Here is a 22427-nt window from a genome sequence, read left to right on the forward strand (position 1 = left end):
AGTGATGTTTTCCTAATTAAAAAAAATTAGGCAAAAGAAAAAAAAGTTCAAAGGAGAAAGTAAAATATTACCCAAAAAAGCTCAAGCAGAAGGTAACAAATGTTAACATTTATTTCAGCCATGCCTCTGTACATACAGTGAGAGAGGAACAGAAGGATGGGTAGATAAGTGATGGGCAGAAATAATTGTGTAAGACTGAGTTCAAACAAAACGTGGCTTTAGAAGTAAAACATTCAGTTTGATCTTACTTGAATTTAACAAAAGGGAAAGAAATTGTCTATCTTCTGAAAAGTAATTCTGTAGCATAAGAGTATTTGTTCTCTTAGGTTCAGAAAAGAGATGAAAACCATCACAAGGTTGGGAGTCAGGATGGATTGAGAATAACAGGACAACATGATAAACATCGAGTGCCTTCTCCCTCTGTCCCTGCCTGGCTTTCTGATGTATGCTGCTTGTTTTATTTTTGTTTTGTTAGGCTTTATACTTTTAACACTCTGTAGCTCTAATTTCCCCTGGGTATCCCTCCACCTATTTATTCCTAATCAATGTACTGTTAACCATTGATCTTTTTACTATGGCTTTTCATTCTTAAAAATTTAATGGGCTGGGCATGGTGGCTCATGCCTGTAATCCTAGCACTTTGGGATGCTGAGATGGGTGGATCACTAGGTCAGAAGTTCGAGACCAGTCTGGCCAACATCATGGTAAAACCCCATCTCTACTAAAAATACAAAAATCATCTGGGCATGATGGCAGCTGCCTGTAATTTCAACTACTCGGGAGGTCGAAGCAGGAGAATAGCTTGAACCCAGGATGTGGAGGCTGCAATGAGCCAAGATTGTACCACTGCACTCCAGCCTGGGTGACAGAGTGAGACTGTCTCAAAAGAAATTAATGTTTGGTGGGCAACATGGTGAATTTTTTTTTTTTTTAAGAAAGGGGTTTTGGGTGCCATATTCCTTGAATTTGGAAACATTTCATGTTTGAGGATTATTATGTTTGGAATCATCTGTTGCCTTTATTTTTGAAAGACAACTTTTCTATTGCCAAACTATCTTCTAAAGAGGTTGTTCACATTTCTTGTCTGCTAGCAATTTATGAAAATGCCCACCTTCCATGGGGGGAACTTTAAAGACTTTGCCTGAAATGATAGAACTCTATTGGGTAGTGGCTGAAGTAAGTTTGAGTTGGTAAATCAGGGATCAGATTATGGAAAAACTTACATGTTGGAGAATCAGCTATTTTCTTGGTGAGTTTCTCCTTTCTTTGACAGATTAACAACTTTCCAGCAGGCCAAATGAGAGCTATTGGGCAGCTTTGTGGAGCTGTGTGGGAACCCTCTTAAAAGATTTCTCATTCTCTCTCCCTGCCCACTGTGAAAAGGCACCTGGCTGACTGATGGTAGGTTTTGGTTGCCATCTGAAGATAGTAGAAAGTGGCAAATACTTTCATCTACTAAAAAATTGGCATCTGATTTTTTTTAACTGATAACTTTTTTGGTTATGAAGTATGATCTTTTGCCTTGCCTGACAGCCTGTTGTCTTGATACTGAGCAGTCGTTATGAACCATTCCTAAACGATTTCCAGTTGAAGCTGTATGAGCTGAAGGGTCTGGTCCTTGTAGGGCAGCTCATCTCTTGTGGTGACACAGTTTGAAGTACCTGTAAGTTTACATTGGGCTTTTTACTAAAAAACCCTGCTGATCTCATGTAGAAAACCAATAGCCTGTTTCATCCTTTATTTCATTTTATCCAGACAATAGAGGAAATGGGAAAGAAAATTGCCCGGATGTGACTTCACACACTTAAGTTTTGACCGTCTTACTTTGTGGTGACTCAGATGTACACCAGCCATCGACTTTTTCAGAGGAGGTGGAGCAGGATATACCTGGAAGATTTCAGGAGGCAGAAATGTGTCTAGGTTTGCCCATTTTGTGCTACAGAAAAAAGGGAGAAAATAAGTGGTTTAGAATGGTATGGTCTAAAACTTGGCTCTCCAGTATAGTAGATGCCAGTCATCTATGGCTATGTAAATTTCAATAATTTAAAATGAAATAAAATTTAAAATTGAGTTTCTTAGTTGCACTGGCCACATTTCATGTGCTCGCTGGGGCAAGCGGCTGGAAGCTACAGTATTGGACAGCATCAAGTTCTACTGGCTAGTAGATGCTACTGGCCAGTAGAACTTGATGCTGTCCAATACTGGCTCTGCTGTCCAATGGCTGGCTGTGGTCTGGGTGCTGATCTTTTCTTTTCCATGATCCTGCGGGGTTCATTCCAGCCTTAAGAGTTGGGCTCTTGTCTCTTCTCCCTTGTTACCTCTACTTTCAGTCATTCTTCTGTTCCTATTCAGATGACAAGCTGCTTTCCATATTGCCTTGTTGGTATCCTGTTGATAACCCTCAGGGAAGCCCATTTGTGGTGGGAACTAGATCTTTGCACTGCAATGTTAAAAGAACAACCATCTGGCCAACACCCAAGAGTCTGCATGTTCTTACCAAAGGATTGAATGGTGCTTGCGATTTTGACTCTTTGCGATTTTGATTGAAGCAGTAATGAATCTGCTCCTTAGGAAGGTTTCAATGCATACATGTAGAACTTTTACTTTACTTTGTAGAACTTTTACTTTACTTTACTTTAGCTCTGTTTTCCATTTCTGGATGTATGTGTTTGATGGGATATGGTCCTTGGTCCTTGTCCTTGTCCTAGTTGTATCCCCACTGACTGACCCTGTGACCTTAGTAAGATATTTAATTTCTCTGTGGCTCAGTTACCACATGACAATGCACTCCCAATCACAGCTTCAACTATTACGAAGATAAATGCCAAATGATAAGGGAGAAATTTTGAGGTCTGGGCTGAAAGGAATGTTTCCAGGGTTTTTAAGGGGTTCATGTGTCTTTTCATCTTTGTGCCCAGTCCTAGATTCCCAGTGTCACTTTGTGATGTGTCTGTCACTATCAGACACATACTGGCCTTGGTCAGCTGATTGACCCCCACGCTAGACCGTGTCTGCTTCTTGTAAGTGACTTTATAAGGGAGTCAGGGTTTGTTGGTCAAGGAGCCCCCTTCTAAGTCTGACCAACCCAGCAGGAGTGGGATGCTCTGGTAGCAGGAGCCTGCTAGCCTGAGGGACAGGAGAAGAGAGTGTTGCTGCTGACTTAACTAGGAGACTTTTTCACCCCATGTTCTCATGCTTCCCACCTGCCGAGTCTGGAGGTCTGCCAGGGCTTCCTGTCTGGGGTTTCAGCGATCTAATGCAGTGTCACAAACAACCCCAAAACTTGGTAAATTGAGACAATGACGATGAACTGGTAGGTTAATGGCAATGTTTATGTATCCCTGACATTTTTAATTTGGGTGGGACTTGATGAAAAGACATAGTTTCTGCTCTACTCAGTGGCAACTGGGGCAGCAGGAAGGCTGGAGGCTGGGACGTTTGAATGCTTGCTCAGTCACATGTCTGAGGGTTGATGCTGGTTATCGGCTGAGGTGAGGCGGTCGCCGTTCTTTTCCAAATGGATCTCTCCATGTGTTCTTTCCACGTTGGCTAGCTTGAGCTTACTCACATCGTGGTGGCTGAGTTGAAGGGTAAGCACCCTGAGACAACAGGACAAGTGGAAGTTACATTGCCATTTCTAATGCAGCCTCAGAAGTCACGAAGCATCATTTCTGCCATAATTAGAAGCCACTCAGATTCAAAGGATGGGAATATAGAAACCACCTATTGATGAAGAAGTGTCACGGTCACTTTGTTAGAGGAGCATGTGGGATGGGATGTACATTGGTATGGTCATCTTTGAAAAATACATCTTCCACACCAAGTAATGATGAATCAGAACTGACATCAGCTTGCTCTAAGCCATAAATAAGCCTTGATATCTGCCTTGGGTCTGGAGACCGGGTGCTTCTCATTTTCAGGAGCTATGATTGTCATTGTTCTGTGCTGGGGCTGTTCTGTCTTTGGGTTTGAGGTTGGGAGAGTTGCCTTTTGCATGGTACTCAGAGTTCTTTGATGAAAAATGGTAAGCACAGGATGGTTTATTAGAATGCCCTTAATGTGCTAAACTCCCTAAATCAATGGATGTCTGCAGTGAATCTGCAACATAGGGGAATATGCAAGGAAGATCAGGGCCCTGGTTGCTGAATTTGATTTTTAAAATTAATTTGATGGAATCCAGCTTAGAGTTTTAACACATTACTTACATCCCACATTTTGACTTATATTTTCTGATTTGTAAATCCTATGAACTATTATTTTTTGGTAACATTCTCACTAGATGTAAACTCCTAAAGAATTAGGATCCATCTTTCCACAAATTTTTAAAGTTTGATAAATGGATACTTGAGAATATTTTCTTACTTCGGAGATAAAATTTAGTAAAAGCCTTCTAGCAGCTAGTGTGAAGGGGAGGGAACACAGGTTATCAAGTTGATAAACAAATAACCTACCCCCTACCGTGTCAATTAAGAAAAAACAAAAACAAGAATGAGACAGTCTTCAAATTGCTTTTGATCTATACACTCTACTGGAGAGAATAAAATAACCATGTCATTGTTAGCATTGGGAACAGAGGTGCTTTTAGATTTTTCTTGCCTTTTTAGCTCTAGTCTACCAGTAACCACCCCACCTTTTTAAAACCTGTTTTCTCTGCCTTTTCCTTTTATGTCTCTCTTTTTTCCAGTTTGTACTAGTTTAAAAGTGTCTCAGGTTAAATTTTTTGCAGTAATCTTTCTTTCCCCTAGAAGTGAGTAAAACTTCCTGTATCCCTTTTTCTCCCCACCTACGTTCCCTAAATTAGTGATTCTCTTACAAGGAATTGTTTATTATCGCCCCTACAGTTTTGGAAGGATACCTCCAAAATATATCTTGGGGACTTAGATTTATAGAATTTGGTTTAAGCTTAGATTCTGAGTCCCAGGGTTATTTTTAGTTAAGTAGACAAACAAACTTGAAGTGTGTACATCTGATACATGACCCACTAGGGTATTTTGTTTCTTGTTATTTGAGTGTTCAGTTAGCACTTATAGAGCATTACCCATTGTTAGCTGGCTGTTTACATTTCTGAAAAGATGATAAGTTGATTTTTATAGGAAATAGGGAAGTTTTAAAACTTCATACTCACATTTCATAGTAACTCAATTGATAGTCTTTTTAGATAAGTAATGAAATGCTGTCTGTGGTTGCCAATTGTTAAAACTCTACCAAGCTTCTGCAAGCAGTTGTCGGTTAAGGGAGCGTAATAACACCCACTGATAAAATTCAAACCACCAGATGTTATTTTAAGTTCTTGGGTGGTGCTATCTTTTCTTACCCTTTAAACTGCTAAGTCACATCCTGCTTTGCATTTCAATTTGGTATAAATTGGATGCAGCAGACATAGATCTGGCATAAGATGCTCAAACAAAATTAAATACCAAAATTAAAGAAGGCAGTTCTGTGGAGTAAATCTGTCATTTCTGGATGCAAGATTATGTTAGAGCAGTGGCTCAACTCTTGCTGTGTATTCAGATCACCTGGGAGCGTCTCAGGATGCCCTTGCCCTGGCCTCATCCCCAGTGTCTGGACCAGTTGGTATGAAATGGCACCAGGCTTTGGGATTTTGTAGAAGCTTCCCAGGGTGATCCTGTCATGCAGCCGGGGTTGAGAAATATTGCAGGAGGTGCCCCTCCCTGCCCAGCTCACAGCTTTGTCCTCCATGCTTCTCTCTACCTAGTCAAGCCCTATCCACATCTTCACGGCTCCCTGCAGGCCACCTCTCCCTAAGCTTTTTCTCACAACTCCAGCCCCACTGAGCTCTTCCCTTGTGACTGCCCATAGCACCTACCAGATGGCCCATCCTGGGGTGTGTTCTGTCTTGTTTCATTTGTGACATCTTATCTCCTTGATCACAGTGGTTTCCTCCTTGGATTAAGTTTCTGTCACTTAGTTTCCATCACTGAAGGGTTAGCACAGCAGTGGACACATAGTAGTTACTTTATAGGATATATACTGAATTGAGTTTTCATCAGTGTGCCTGTCTTCTTTTGGTCACCTGTCTTTCCACTGTAGCTTCCTTTATTAGCCCACATTTATTCATAAGTATTTCTTCCTTGTAAGGTGTGCAAGGACAGGTAAGAGTAGCTAAGCTGCAGAAGGAGGAGGAAAACTCAGCCCATTTCTGATTTCTCCATTCAGGAATGCAGGAGTTGTCATAGGCCCTATGGACTCATCTCTCTCCATTCAGAACATTGATTCATCCTGATCTGTAGTGACTCTTGGGACCACATGGGTGACAAATGCTTTATGAAAGGGGCTGGCTTGCTGGAGAAGGTGAAAATGATTTGAGGATTGGATCTCTATCATCTATCCTATTTTAAGAATTTGGGATTATTTCAGGCCAGGGTAATATACACCTTCAAATTGAAAATAGTAGCTTTCAGCTGGCCACGGTGGCTCACACCTGTAATCTTAGCACTTTGGGAGGCTGAGGCAGGTGGATCACCTGAGGTCAGAAGTTCCAGACCAGCCTGACCAACATGGCGAAACCCCATCTCTTCTAAAAAGTACAAAAATTAGCCAGGCGTGGTGGTGTGTGCCTGTAATCCCAGCTACTCAGGAGACTGAGGCAGGAGAATTACTTGGACCTGGGAGGCGGAGGTTGCAGTGAGCTGAGATCACGCCACTGTGCTCCAGCCTGGCTGAGAAAAGCGAGACTCTGTCTCAAAAAAAAAAAAAAAAAAAAAAAAAAAAAGAGGAAAGAAAAAATAGTAGCGTTCCTTATTTTCTCAAATAATGAAAAGGATTCTCATTGCCAGAGGTTCCTGTTGCTGGCACAGGAAGCTGGCCAGGACAGAGGTGATTGGCAGCTTTCTGTTAAGACTTCAGAGGTGACCTAACGTTCCTAATTTGAAGGCATGCCAGCTTCGAAGGCCAATGTTATTTGTACTATACCTGTGTAACTGAGAGATTCAAAAATTAAGTAACTTTAACAAGATTAAAGTTTATTTCTCTCTTATGTAACTGTTCAGATATTGTTATTCCTTGGCTGGCATGGTGACACTATGGTCTTCAACCAGTGGCTTTCATTGCTGGGTCCAGCTATCACCACCTCCCAGCCCTCAGGAATGGGGAAAGGGCAGGGAACATGTGTATCTCTTTTTAGGATCATGACCTGGAAGACAGACAGCTCTGCTCACATCTCACTGGCAGCCCTTAGTCACAAGCCCCCACCAAGCTATAAAGAATGCTAGAAGTGAAAGCCTCTTATTAGATGCCCATGAACCAGATTAAAACTCGAGAGTTCTATTATTAAAGAAGGGGAGAGTGGATATTGCTGGATAACAAGCCAAGGCATGCATGCTAACTTACCAAATATCAGATCTATCAGTTATCACCCCTGTTCACTGGTTTGGGTAAAAATACGCTAAATGTCAAAAGAAACCTCAAATGTATCATGAGTTCTGTGAAGACGTGGTAGGAAAGTAAAGAACTTGAGGGGGATGTTTGGTGTCTCTACTTTTCGGGGAAAGGTAGACCATGAGCTTGAAGAGGACATGGAAAGTATACATGTAACTACAGCACAGACAGTGTTGATAAGCAGAGTTTGGTTTGTGGAGCAGGCTCTTGCCATCTTTTGAGGACAAGTATGTTTGGCAAGAGATTTGTTAACCTGTTTAAGAGAGTTGAACTGAAATTTGATGGGAAGGAAAAAACGTTAAAACTTGATTGGCTAGGGAAAAACTGGCAGAGCAAAGATAAAAAGACCAATAACAGAGGAGGAGAACGTCAGTAATTTCTTTTTAAAAAAGCCTGGGCAGCTGGTTGGTAATAATACCTGCAGCGCTTTGCCATTGTGCAGCTTATGAGAATGAAGCAAAATAAACTTGAAACATTAAAACTTGGATATAGATAGCATCACTGGATCTGTCTCACCACGGTTGGCATGGTTCTCGTGACTAGAATATGATTTTAGAAGGGGATGTTTTACTGTAAAGAAGCAGTCTTGGGGAAATCTAGACCTTAATGATGAATCCCTGGGTAAAGGGGCATGGTAGGGAAGAAAGATTGTAGTAGGATCAGTATTATGGATGGCCAAATGGAGGCTATGGAGGGTGCTTTCTTCTCAGAAACTGAAACTTTAGAATGAATACCACATGTGCTGATAAAAAGGAGTTTCAGTCAGATAATCACCCACTGGATGTTTCATTTGGCTAACTTCTGATAAACTCTTGACTTGTTTTGCCGATCATTTAATTTTTAAGAAGACTGAAAAAATAATGCAGAGAATGATAGCTCTGGGTTTCTTTCTGAGCCAACAAGGAAGCATTAACCAGTGATGGAAAGTGGCAGGAACCAGGAAATGAAATCCCCAAAGAAGGATGCTTTGGGCATAACATCTCTATGGTACTAGAAATATTTGAAACAAGTCAGAGAAAAGAGAGAAATGATGTCTCTTGTGGCCAAAGACTTAAAATGGCAAGGAGATCTCACAAGGAAGGAATAGCTGAAATATTCTGAAATACATAAGTAATCCCAAATGATTCCAGCGAACAGTAAAGACAGAAGTCTCCTATGGGAATAAATACATGTGCTCACACAGAGAACTCTTTCCTTGGCTCAACAAAGATTGCTACCAGTCTTTGTAAGTTACTTTCCACAGAATGTAGAGGTGAATAAAATGCAGTCCTGAGTGAGATGTAGACCCAACATCTAGCAGTCAGGATATGAAGAGTGAGTCAGAGGGCAGGAAACGTGACTAATACTTTCAGGTAGCACAAAAGTAAAGCAGAGTCCAAGAGGAAACAAACCCATTTGGGGTGGGAGAGGGGTTGAGAAAAGGCTTCATGGAAAAGGCAATGCTGAAAGTGATCTTCGGAAGATGGAGGACTTTGCCACAGATGGAAGAGAGAAAGTGGGTTAGGAGGGTGCTCCATGAAGAAGGACTCACTAGGACAAAGGGAGAGTGCCGAATGCAGGGTGTGTATATGTGAGTTGTTAGAGATGAAGTTTGAGTAATAACAGCCAAAGTGTAACTGAGTGATATCTGGCAAGGACTATGCTGAGTGTTTTACATGCATTATTTTGGTCAATCTTCACAAAACCCTGTGAGGTTAGTACAGTTATTCATGCCTGCTTTCACATGATGAAGCAACTCAGACATTTAGCCACAGAGTAAGTGCGAGGTAGAGTCAGAGTCCAAAACCAGTGAGATGCAACTATGTAGTGGAGGGTTTTGCCTTCCAGGCCTTGCTATTTTACTTAAGCCTGTAGGCATTGGGAATTTGGAGCAGGGGAGAGCCTGGCGATAAATTGAACTAGGGAATGAATGCAAGGATTGAAGTGCTGGAAGAGAAAATGTGGAGTCAATTGCAGGGCCTAATGGTGGTCTAAAATGGATAGGTTGTTTTGAGAATAGAAGAATATAAAACACATTGGGGGGTGATGAGGTCAGTGTCAGGGAGAGATAGAATCTACACTACTGGGGGCTCTGGGAGAGGGAGTTTGGTTGGATTAGTAGAGGGTGGGTGTCTTAATCAGAGTCAGGGAAGCCAGTGGCAGGTATTAATATCAGCATGAGGGAGTAATGAGCATAGGCTTGCTGTTCCAGTGATGAATCCAGGGGCCAACACCAGGCTGGGGACTGGAGTGGGGGTAGGGAGCAGTGTAGAGGCTTTACTAAGGTAAGGGGCCTGTAAGATGATCAAGAGCTGAAGTGCATAGAGAGAAGTGGATGAGGGACAAAACTCTGGTGAGTGCCCATGGAACTGGGAGAGAAAAAGAGGAGACAGTAAGCAACACTTTAAAGTTAAGAGGTATCAGCACTCCTGTGTTCACAGAAGCACTGTTAATGATAGCCAAGATGTAGAAACAACCTAAATGTCCATCAACAGATGAATGTGTGAAGACACTGTGGTAGGAACAGAGTGGCCAATGGCCTGGAGAGCAACATGTCCATGTGTGATTGTGACAACTGCAATAAATACCTCACTCATGACTCTTTATCTGTGCAAAAGATACTCTACGGTGATATCTGCAAAGAAAATATGAAAGACTGCTGTCAGAATGGGGTGGAAGAGCAGGCTCAGAGCCTGATGGACGAAACAATGGCTGCACTTCAACAAGGAAAGGTTCCTCCTACTCCATTCTCTGCCTCTCCCCAGCAGTGGCAATGATCCCACCTCCCCCCAAGTCTCCCGGCTTCTCTTTGCCCTGGTATGATGCCTGCACCTCCTATAAGGGCCCCTCCCATGATGTCAGTGATGGGTTCTCCTCCTCCTGGGATGATGCCAGTGGGACCTGCTCCTGGAATGAGGCTGCCATGGGAGGTCACATGCCAATGATGCCTAGGCCCCCAGTGATGGAACCTTCTACCTGCTCCATGGTGATGCCTGCTGAGCCCAGAATGACTCACTATGCAGATGAGGACAGGAGGGAGGCCTCTTTATATTAGTTTCCTATTAATTGTTCTGCTTCACCAGGAGATCATGGTGCTGTGACTCTGGGTGTTTTCTTTTTTTTTTTTTTTTTGAGATGGAGTCTGACCCAGGCTGGAGTTCAGTGGCACAATCTCAGCTCACAGCAACATCCGCCTCCCAGATTCAAGCAATTCTCCTGCCTCAGCCTCCCAAATAGCTGGGATTACAGGTCCCTGCCACCACACTTGGCTAACTTTTGTATTTTTAGTAGAGACAGGGTTTCAACCATGTTGGCCAGGCTGGTCTTGAACTCCTGACCTCAAGTGATCCACCCACCTCGGCCTCCCAAAATGCTGAGATTACAGGCATGAGCGACCGCACCTGGCCACTGGGTGTTTTCTTAACAGCATGGCAAGGAAGACTTACGCCCTCTTCCTATCAAAGAGAATAGTTTTGGAGCCCATACTCACCAGTATGGAGTCATGACTCTTAGCCCTGGACGCCTGTCAGAATGTCCTATGGAGCTTATTCCACTTCAGTCATGGACTCTGGGCTGGGGCCTGGGCAGCAGTATTTTGTAAAAGCTCTTCACTAGTTTGCAGCCAGGGTTGATAATAATTGGTCTAGACTTTTCAGAAATTTCCTTTCTGTTTCTAATAATCTTCACAGAATCTACCCAATTTTCATTGTCTGATACCTATCTCACTCTCCCTCATCTGGCATAGCTGTCAGGTTCCATGAAGACTGAAGTCATTCAGTCCCCTCATCTGTTTGGGCTAAATTGGTATCCAGAACCCATTTAGCAAAGCTGGGTGCACATTTCCTATCTCTTCTCTGTCGTGGGTTTCAAGTTTGTCTTCTCTGTGGTTATTTTATTCTTTCCTGTTAGTATGTCTCCTTTAAGAAAAAAGATGGAAAACAAGTGGGATTGGAGCAATCCTCTTGAACCCCGAGGCTTTGTGAAGAGTTTCCACACCCAGAAGCTTATCTTCTATTTGTGCATCTGGCTCTGGCTATGTGTCCACAAAGCCCTTTAGTTTTCACCACTGCTGTTTGCAAGCCTTGGCTTGCTCCTGATACCGGTCCTTCAGGCATTATTCCAGCATGGTTGTGCAACACTCTTGATTATGAGCCTGGCAGTACACTGTTCTAGTTCCTCTTAACTTTACACCGCCCCCCCCCCACACACACACATACCTGTATATTATGATTAGAACACTTAACTGAAACTCTGCATCCATTAAACAATAACTGGCATTCTCCCCTCCCCCCAGCCCCTGACAGCCACCATTCTCCTTTCTGTTTCTATGAATTTGATTATTCTAAATATCTCATATAAGTGGAATCATGCAGTATTTGTCCTTCTATGACTGGCTTATTTCACCTAGCGTAATGTCTTCCAGAGTCATCCGTGTTATTGCCCGTTGTGAGATTTCTTTAGTTTTTTACGGCTGAATAATATTCTGTTGTATGTACAGCTGTATGGGGTACTAGTTCAGTGATCGCCACAAATACCAAATTTCATGGATGTTCAAGTTCCTGATATAAAATGGCACAATATTCGCACATAACCTATGCACATCCTCCTGTATATTTAAACCATTTCTAGATTACTTACAATACCTAACACAGTGTAAATGCTATGTAAATAGTTGCTATACTGTATTGTTTTAAAATCTGTATATTTTCATTGTTGTATTGTTATTGCTGGAATACTTTTGCTCTGTGGTTGGCTAAATCCACGGATGTGAAACCTGCAGATACTGCGGGCTGACTGTATATACCACATTTTCTTTTCACTAAAAGAGTTGACAGTTACATTTTAACATTTCAACTGTACTTTTTCTGTCCCACTTCTCCCCTCCAAAACTACTCTCTTTGATAGAAAGAGGGAGTAAGTCTTCCTTGTCATGTTGTTAAGAAAACATCCAGTGGCCAGGTGCAGTGACTCACACCTGTAATCCCAGCACTCTGGGAGGCTGAGGTGGACGGATCACTTGAGGTCAGGAGTTTGAGACCAGCCTGGCCAACCTGGTGAAACCCCATCTCTACTAAAAATACAAAAATCAGCCAGCTGTGGTGGCATATACCTGCAATCCCAGCTACTTGGGAGGCTGAGACATGAGAATTGCTTGAACCTGGGAGGCAGAGGTTGCAGTGAGCTGAGATCTCACCACTGCACTCCAGCCTGGGTGACAGAGTGAGACTCTGTCTCAAAAAAAAAAAAAAAAAAAAAAATTGGTGGTGAGAACATGGTAGCCAGCGGGGAGGACACAGCCTGATGAAGTCAACCCTACAGCAAAACCCACTGTCCCGAGTGACGTCTGTGGTCAGGGGTCAGGGGACATGTGCCAATAGTGAGGCCCATGTGACCAGGAGGAGGGACTCAGCATTGGAGCAAAGCCCTGGGCATTCAGGTATTGAGTGTTGGCAGACACAGGGGTGGATGTGTAGCAAACATCTTTCTCTTTTTTTAAGGAGGATGTCAGACTTCTGAAAAGTCTGCTTGAGGTATTCATCTACATATCTATTTGGTGATACCCTTGTGAACAAGGTAGAAAACCAAGATCTGAGTCAATAGCATTTCTTCTGGTGAAGGATAGGGTTACATTTGCATAAAAATCATTTGGAAATGACCTTTCCCTCCTCCCAATCTGCCTGCAAGTGCGCTCTCCCAGGAATCCTATCAGCTTTGAATTGTCTATCGGTGAACTTCAAAAGGCTAGTAGTAAGCAACATTGGCCACTTGGGTCTCTCTTGATCTCTTCCTTTCTTCACTGGCAAGTATCTTTGATATGTGGCTTTCTGATTCTGTGAGCTAGAGGCTATTATTTGTGAGTCCACTCTTTCCTCATTTTTCACTTGTTCTAAGGATGTTTGTGGCCATAGGAACTGTCAAGTTGAGGCTGGGAGCCATAGGGCTCACCCAGAAGATGAAATGGAAGGCATCCTGATGTTGGAAGCCAAGTATTAGGTTGGTACACAAGTCATTGTGGTTTTTGCCGGTTAGAAAACCGCCAGTACCAGAATATCTTGCCAACAGCCCAGCAGCACCTTATCTTACTGTCTAACTTAAGAAAAAGTAATTTATTTATACATTGTCTTATTCCACAGAGTTTTTGAAGTGGCCTCCGATAATACACATACTGCACATGGAAACAGTCTGTAGCTGAGAGAATTGGAGCACAGTGACAACAGAGGGAAGCCAAGCACAGAGAAATACTCATCTCTTGCTACTGAAGATTATCAATGGTGAGCCATCAGTTTGACCCTCTGTCCATCCTGTACGTCAGACAAAGAGGGAGGTGCTCTGTTCACAGTCTCTAAAAGCTAAGAATAAGTCAGTCATTTAGGCGTGGCATTCAAGAGTCCTTTCTTTATTATTATTATTACTTTTCTCTTGTAAATGACCATAGAAAAGACATTTAAAGGAAGCCTCTGTGCAGTGTAAGTTGGTGTGGCCATTTTGAATAGCAATTTGGAATATCTAGTAAAACTAAAACTAGTCCTACCTTAAGATGCAGCAGTTCCACTTGCTTTAGAAAATTATCATCACAGTCTCACAGGGAGCAGATACAAGGTTGTTCATTGCATCAGCATTTTTAATAGGAAAGAGTCAGAAACATCTGAACGAGTAAGTTCAAGACATAGTCATGTTGCAGGAATGGAACGGAATGTGTGTTTTTGTGTGTGCAATAATTTTCAGTGAAAATAAGCCGGCTGCAGAAAGAAGTTAAGTTTAAAAAAACCCAGAAAAATGGTGGGTATATATGTGTGGAGACCTATTAATTTTGGATGATAGTAATATGGATACTTGTATATATCCTTTACATTTTTCTGATTAAAAGAGTAAAATACCCATTGTGATATTGTGCAGGATAGTGACCAGTACATCCTACACTACTTAACTTATAGCAACGTGATTGCCTTCTGCTAAATGGTCTTGTATGCATTAGCTCATCTAATCACCTCAACAACCCCTTTCAGGGAGATCCTTTAATTATTCCCATTTTACAAATGAAAAATTGAGATCTAGAGAGACTAAAAACTTACCTAAAGCAACTTAGTAAGGCTGGCCTTGAACCTGGGCAGTTTGAGTCCACAGCTTTTAGTCTTTATTATACTGCTGTACAAAATTTCCCAGTATCATACAGTGGGTTGGTTATTTATTTATTGACAGCAATTATCTCATTGTAGGCCACGGTCATACTCCTAGAAGACAATGCAGGGAAAGCAGTTCTTAGAGATCAGAATAGAGTAGTTCCATTATCAGTTGATATAGCTTGAGCTTGGTGCACACATTGTCTTGTCTTTTTGGATCATTTAATGGTGGCTCACAGCCCAGAAGCACCTTGTCAACCCTGGTCCTACACCAGAAATACCTGTGGAGGTTTAGGAATACCAAAGCCTGGCCCCACCAGAGATTTCAACATAATAGACCTAGGATAGGGTCTGTTTATCAGCATTTTAAAAAGTGTCTCACATAGTTTCATTATGCGAGAGTGTGATCCACTGAATGATAAAGTCTGGACAGTACATAGTTCAAAGTTATAATGTTTGGCAAGAGCCTGGTGCATGGGTGTTTTGTGTTGAGGATCAAGGACAGGTCTGTATGTGTTGACTTTTATGACCAGATTGCAGCTAATGTCCTATGAAATCACGGCTCTTAATCAGGATAAGGGAATGCATCTTAGCAGGATAGAACTGTCTTACCAACTCTGTCCTCTTTTTTTTTTTCCGAGATGGAGTCTTGCTCTGTCACCCAGGCTGGAGTACAGTGGCGCCATCTCGGCTCACTGCAACCTCCGCCTCCTGGGTTCAAGCAATTCTCCTGCTTCAACCTCCCGAATAGCTGGGATTACAGGCGCCTGCCACCGCGCCTGGCTAATTTTTGTTATTTTTAGTAGAGACGGGGTTTCTCCATGTTGGCCAGGCTGTCTCGAACTCCTGACCTTGTGATCTGCCTGCCTCAGACTCCCAAAGTGCTGGGATTATAAGCGTGAGCCACCGCACCTGGCCATCTCTCTCTCTCTCTCTTTTTTTTTTTTTTTGTTGAGATAAGGTCTGGCTCTGTCGCCCAGACTGGAGTGCAGTGGCAAAATCTCAGCTCACTGCAACCTCCGCCTCCCAGACTCAAGTCATCCTCCCACTTCAGCCTCCCCAGTAGCTGATACTACAGGTGTGCACTAGCACGCCCAGCTAGTTTTTGTATTAGGTTGGTGCCAATGGCAAAATCTGCACTTACTTTCACACCAACCTAATATTTTTTCTAAAGACAGGGGTTTCACCTTGTTGCCCAGGCTGGTCTTGAACTCGTGAGCTCAAGCGATCCACCCACCTTAGCCTCCCAAAGTGCTGGGATTACAGGTATGAGCCACCATGCCCAGCCAGCCAACTCTGTCTTTTAGTTTTCTGAAGAGCTGATTGAGGAATTTTGCCATGATGACGAAGCTTGGGAGTGGAGACTGGAAGCACATGTATCTGGTACTTGCCATCCCTTGATTAAGGAGTAGCTAAGCAGTGGGACAAAATCTTTCTCACAAAAGAACTCAGGGTCTACTCCAATCCCTGACAAATGTACAGTAAGTCCTCATGTATCTTCATTGATAAGTTCTTGGAAACTGTGACTTCAAGTGAAATGATATATACGAAGCTAATTTTACCATAGGCTAATTGATAAAAATAATGGCATATTTCCTGTGGCATATTTCTGGTCACAAAAACATCACCAAACTTCTAAATAACAGTTAAATAAAACAACATTACTCGAGGACCTGCTGTATACCAAAGGCCGAAAGATTCTATGTCATGGTTATAATATTAACCTGTGGCAGTGGTTCTTGGGCTTGTGCATTCAGGTCACCTGGAGAACTTGTGAAAAACAGATCCCTGGGTCCCAATCTCAGTTCCTGATTTTGTAGGTCTGTGGTAGGGTCGGAGATTTTGCATTCCTAACAAGGTCCCAGGTGATACTGATGCTGCAAGTCTTAGGGCCACTCTTTAAAAACCACAGGACTATGATAATAAAAGAGAGTTTTAGCTTCCTACCCTCTACCACGTCACACATACACAAATAGAAGGATTGGCTCGAAGTCAAATAAGAAAGGTTGAAAGCTACAGGCTAAGTCAGTTATGTTCTCAAACTTTAATGTAAGCAAAAATCACCCAGGGTATGTGTTAAACATGCAGATTATCAGGCCTGTCCCTAGATAGAAATTCTGATTCAACTCATCTAAAGTGGAGCAAAATCTGCATTTTAAATAAGAATCCAGAAGACTTTGAAGAAGGTTGATCTGTACACTTTGAGAAATTGTAGGTGATTGTATAGTTATGGGTATTTACAGTGGGTTGGCAAATTTGTATGTAGAAATGCTAATTAACAAACAAATTAATGTCAGGCTGCAGAGACCTCCATGCCCTTGGTGCTCTTCTCGTTACTAAATCTCCAAGTATAATTTACTTGGGTGAGTATAGAATTCATATGCCTGTGCAATCTATGTACGCCGTAACAAAGAAGTCAGCCAATGACCGTTGGTCTCCAGAAATATCTTGACATGGTTCAAAATTAACATGTGATAATTTAATAATGATTATAATGATGGTAATAATAATAGAACAGTCAAGTCCTGAATTTTAGTTAAAGGAAGTAAAGGAAGTCCACTTCAGAAAGAAGGAAGCCCAACTTCTCAGAAATCCCTATGACCTGACAGTCCCAGTAAGAACACTGAGAGCTGGAAAGAGATGCAAGCTCCCCCAAAGCTAAGGCAAATCCAGCAGTATTAACAGTTGCAGTGTGGTTGAGGCCAGGAAGGTTGTCATTGCCTTCTCTTCTGCTCTGTCCAGACCACACCTGGAGCTTGTGTTTCAATCTGGGCATCATTGTTAGAGAAGCACAAATTATAGGGTGATCAAAGTTGAACATCTGGGATCCCAAGGGCTCTTGATCCATGTCCCATAAGAAATGGATGATGATGACAATGAGGCTGTTTAGTCTGGAGAAGAAAAGATTTGCTGGGTGGGATGTGGGGATGGTGGTGGTTTCAGTGCAGGTTATGGTTAAAAAAAAGTTCTGTCTTGTTCTATGTAGTTACCAAGGGCAAATCTAGGAGCAGCACATGAAATTATAGTGAGTCATTATTTCAGCTCTAAATGATGACAAACTGTCTAGAATAGATTTTTAAAAAGGTGAAATGGAGTGCCTTGTTTCTGTCACAGGAAGTGGTCAAGCAGTGATGATCTAGCCATGTTATAGAGGGAGTTCTTGCTTTGTTTAAGCCAGAGGTTGGGCTAGAATTCATTATTAGGCTCCATGATTCTGTCTAATGACTGGTGTTATTGCGCTTGTTGTTTTGTTTACTCAGTGATGACAAATAAATGGTTCCAGCATAAACTGACAGCCAGATACCATTGTCCAGCTTTTTGTCTCATGGAAGCTGCACACTTCAAATATGCATCCAGGTGCATTTCTGTTGCTGGATTGGGCTCTGAGCAATCTGATGTCCCCTGAAGAAGTGGATTGTAAAGGCCATGGATGGAGCAGGGAATAGAAATGGATACTCTGTTGTGCCAGAGTAAGCATTTGAGTCTTTAGGCCTCTTGACTCCTGTCTTGCCAAAAGTGAGAATAAGATTTAAAAAAAAAATGTTTTGTGGAGGAATTGTTAGACTTTAAGGAAGGGAATTCTGTGGACACTGAGCCTTAGTACTCATCTCCCAGAAACTTAGTACTCATCTCCCAGAAACTTAGTACTCCTCTCCCAGAAACAGTCAGGTATGGGTGCCCTTGGATCAGACCAGCAGTTCAGATAGTTCGGACACATGGACAGCACTTCAGAGGTCCAGGATCACCAATCGGTATCTGAAGTTGTGATTAGAACCTGCTTCCAGAAACTTCTGATGCTGAATCTCTGGTCTGTGGTGCTTAAAGCCAAATAACCAAAGCCCTGCTTTTGACCGTGTAACATTTTTGAAATCAGGATGTTTCAGAGGGTACTATTTGTAAAAAGATGCATATCTGGGATTTGAATAATTTTATTTTACTAAAGACCAGAAATAGATATCCCACTTAAAAAATTTCTAGTATTAATTCAGGACATAATTTCTTTACATATTTTACTGGGAAATTGCAAACTATTTGGAATTATATGCCATCTGGCCTTCATGAAAGTCGTTTCCAACTATGGAAGCAAAATCTGTTTCTCAAGCAAAACATGGCCAAGTGTCTGAGTGCAGACCCCCAGGCCTAATGGATTAGTAAGTAGCTGTGTTATATGCCACTCTTTGCAATCTACCGGATAATATTGCTTTTTTGGAGAGCTAGTGGTGATGAATTCTGTGGCTTTTATCTTTCTGCATTTATGTCTTCTTCCAAAGTAAGCACACTGCTTTAATGCTTTAACACTAGTCTGTTCACACTCGCATTACGGATTTTGGGAGATGTTAATATGTTGAAGGACGCACATGTTTTAAGATTCTGTCATCTTTATTTGTAGTTGAAGGAGGAGTAGAGCTTCTTATCTTGTGCTGCACCTGCCACTTTCAGGAAGCCAGAAGAGAGGAGGCCATGAGCCTTTATATCTGTTGAGTGTCTATTCTATTCCAAAGCCAGACACTGTATCCTCATTTTCTTATTTAATCCTTCTAATTTTCCTTCCTTTCTTCTTGCCTGCCTGCCTGCCTGCCTGCCTGCCTGCCTGCCTGCCTTCCTTCCTTCCTTCCTTCCTTCCTTCCTCCCTCCCTCCCTCCCTTTCCTCCCTCCCTCCCTCCTTCCCTCCCTCCCTCCTTCCCTCTCATGCTGGAGTGCAGTGGTGCAATCTCAGTTCACTGCAACCTCTGCCTCCCAGGTTCAAGCAATTCTCCTGCCTCAGCATCCTGAGTAGCTGGGACTACAGGCATGCACCACCATGCTCAGCTAATTTTGGTATTTTTAGTAGAGATGGGATTTTACCATGTTGGCCAGGCCGGTCTTGAACTCCTGACCTCAAGTAATCCAGTTGTGTCCACCTCCTAAATTGCTGGGATTATAGGCGTGAGCCACTCCACCTGGCCAAATCCTTCTAATTTTCTGGGGTGGCTATTATTATTCCCCATTTTATACAGGAAAAAATAGAAATCAGAGAGCTTAACACATTTGTCAAGGTGCACAGAGTTTGTAATAAGGAAACACCAATTCAAACCTAGGTCTGACTCCTTCTAGTGCACATATATAGTATGTAGTGTCACCTTTACATCTTTTCCCAAATTGCGTTATCTTTTCTAAGTGAAACCTACTTACATGAGTCTTAAAATCAGCCTTTGTTGCCAAAATACTTGACAGTGCGTTGGTCATTTATTCTTCCCCATTCTAGGTAGAAATCAGGGTTCTGTTTTCCTAGTGGAAGCCCCAGGACAGCTTATGTTTGCATGTCATGTGTCCATTTGACTTTTAACCAAAACACTAGCGTTTCACACAGTCCTGACCCATCAGCTTCTCAAAGGTGGGTGGCAGTGGTGAGAGACGATGAAGCTCATCTTAGAGGCACAAACAGGGCATTTTTGAACTGACACAAGTGCATCTGGTGTTTGACACCTGTTGGATTTGGTGGCCTCTGTGATTTAGAGGAAGGAAAGTTCTCTCCTCCTCAACCTCACCACCAGGTGGTTTGTTGAATCAAAAGCAGATCCCAAACTGAATTCTGTCACACATCAAACACTGACATTAGGCAGAATGCACCGAAGTAGCCATAAAACCTGTTTCTGTAAGCTGGGGCAAGTCCTAGCTCTCCATCCTTAAGGCATGTTGACAAGTACTTGCGGGAGAGATTTACTCAGGGACAGCAATCTGCAGAAAGATCAGCTCCAGGGGACCAAGAAGCCTTCTTGGCAGGCTGTAAATGTTCTATTTTTCTGATCCAGCTGATGATTATGAGTATTTGCAAGTGTAACATTCTGTATGTGCACTTAAGATTTGTGCACTTTAGTATACCTGTTCTCAGTACAAAATAAGGTGGAAATAAATGTTTGCCCTTAAATTATTCACAGTCTGTGAGCAGGGAAATTATATATTGTTGAAACCCATAAACCCTTTGAATTAGAGGTTTTCCATGGAAGGGTCTCCGGGTGGAATGAAAGCACTCAGGGGTCTTTCATATGTACCATCCTGCCAAGGCCTCCTCTCTGGTGACCCCAGCCCATCCCTGTGGTGTCCCCTAGAGTGGACACAGTAGTTGCCTCCATCCAAGTGACCATCTTAGCACCTGGGATACCTTAGTCTTGGGCTACTGCTGCCTTCTTTCTTTATTCTTTCCTGTTTTAAGTAGAGTCATGCATCGCTTAAGATAGGAAACACTGTGAGAAATGTGACATCCGGCGATTTCATCATTGTTGTGGGAACATCATAGAGTATACCTAGCAAACCTGAATAGCAGAGCCTGCTACACACCTGGGCTATGTGGTACGGCCTACTGCTCCCAGGCTACAAACCTGCACAGCATGATACTGTCCTGAATACTGCAGGCAGCAGTAACACAATGTAAGGACTTGTGTAACTAAACATAGAGAAAGTACAGTGAAAATACAGAATTACAGTCTTATGGGACCACCAGCGTACACATGGGCTGTCACTGACTGAAACCCCATGATGTGGCATGTGACTATATATCCTTCTCTTGGAATTTGACTTCCTTTACTTTTTAGGCCGCTTTTGGTGGCTTTCACCAAATTCCTGATGAGGCTAGGCAGAAAGGTTCTGGGGGATGAAATAGATATATTTCCCTGGGCAACAATCCCAGACTCCACCATAGGGCTGGGCATGGGACGGGCTGCGGGTCCCCTCTCTTTCTTTCCCAGAAGGGGAAAGGAGACCGGGGTAGGGGTCACCAGGGGGTCATGCTGGCAGAGCCCTCAGCTCTAAGAACCAACTTTGATAGCTATTGGATTTGGCCTACTAAGCCCTGGCTGTTGCCTCCCAAGTGAAATTCTGCAGGACGAAGAGATAAAGATGACCCTGTATCAGCTGCCTCTAGGACAGGGTTGTGGTGTTTCTGTTTTGGTGGTTTTAGAATTCCTGTGACTTTCATTTATTGCCCACGTTTCTCTCCCTTTACATTGCACACACACCCATCTCATCCCAGACTCTCGTAGACTCTCATTTAACAGAACCTCAGCCATAAAGAAAAAAACAAAAGCAAAGCTTGTACATACATACACACACACACACACACACACACACACACACACACACACACACACACACACACACACACACACACACACACACACACACACACACACACACACCCCCTCCGCTGGTATTCCTAATCCACTGTGGAATCTGTTGCCATAGTAGTGGCTGCCCCCTCCCCGCCCCAAGCACAGACACACATTTCATCATTTGGGGCTCCCACCAGGTTTTTAATTTTTTTTTCTCTTTCTCAAACAGCAACAGTCAACACTGCTTTTCCACAAACTATTAATATATCTTTACAGTACTCTGTTGCTCCTTTTTAGATTGCATTTGCTTCTAACTTCAGCTACACCTAGTCATGCCCCCATCAGTAAGGCTAATTTTATGAAGGGGCTGGTGCTGGTTTGCTTTTTAGTCTTACTTATTATTGGATCCAATACTAAATGAATAAAGAGATTTGGGGAGTTACCTAAGAGTAACATGGGAATTGAGCTCTATGGCTCTGGGCACCTTAATTTCATTTTCTGAGATTTTGTATTTCTTTTCATTGTTTTGATTCTAGCTTATTGCTTTAATGTACTCTTTTTTATTTTTAAAGAACTAAGTGTTAATGAAGGCGTAGGAAAGAGTATATGATAATTAGCCAAGTTTGATATCATAGTTAACTAGCTGGTTCCTAGACAAATATATGATCCTCTTCTTTTTATAATTAGACTATGTGAACATTAATAACAGAATGGGTTGGAGATATATATATATATATATATTTTTTTTTTGATGTTGTTAACCTGCTTAGGAAAGCTGTAGAATTTACTTGAACTTAGTGTGTTAAATAAAGTCCTGGTTTTCTGGAGTAACCAAACATGT

The 22427-nt window shown here is 42.4% G+C and overlaps 1 protein-coding gene across 4 annotated transcripts in view; it reads left to right on the plus strand.

Moving 5' to 3' along the window:
- OSBPL3 (oxysterol binding protein like 3) overlaps nucleotides 1–22427 on the plus strand; it is a 189109-nt gene that overhangs the window by 63838 nt on the left and 102844 nt on the right. For all 4 annotated transcript variants that reach the window (XM_032759091.2, XM_032759126.2, XM_032759116.2 and 1 more), the window contains exon 2: nucleotides 13512–13649. The gene's annotated coding sequence lies outside the window, so the exon portion shown is untranslated. The remainder of the gene's footprint in view (nucleotides 1–13511; nucleotides 13650–22427) is intronic.

Source organism: Hylobates moloch, unplaced genomic scaffold, assembly GCF_009828535.3.
Source record: "Hylobates moloch isolate HMO894 unplaced genomic scaffold, HMol_V3 SCAFFOLD_1, whole genome shotgun sequence".
Classification (NCBI taxonomy): domain Eukaryota; kingdom Metazoa; phylum Chordata; class Mammalia; order Primates; family Hylobatidae; genus Hylobates; species Hylobates moloch.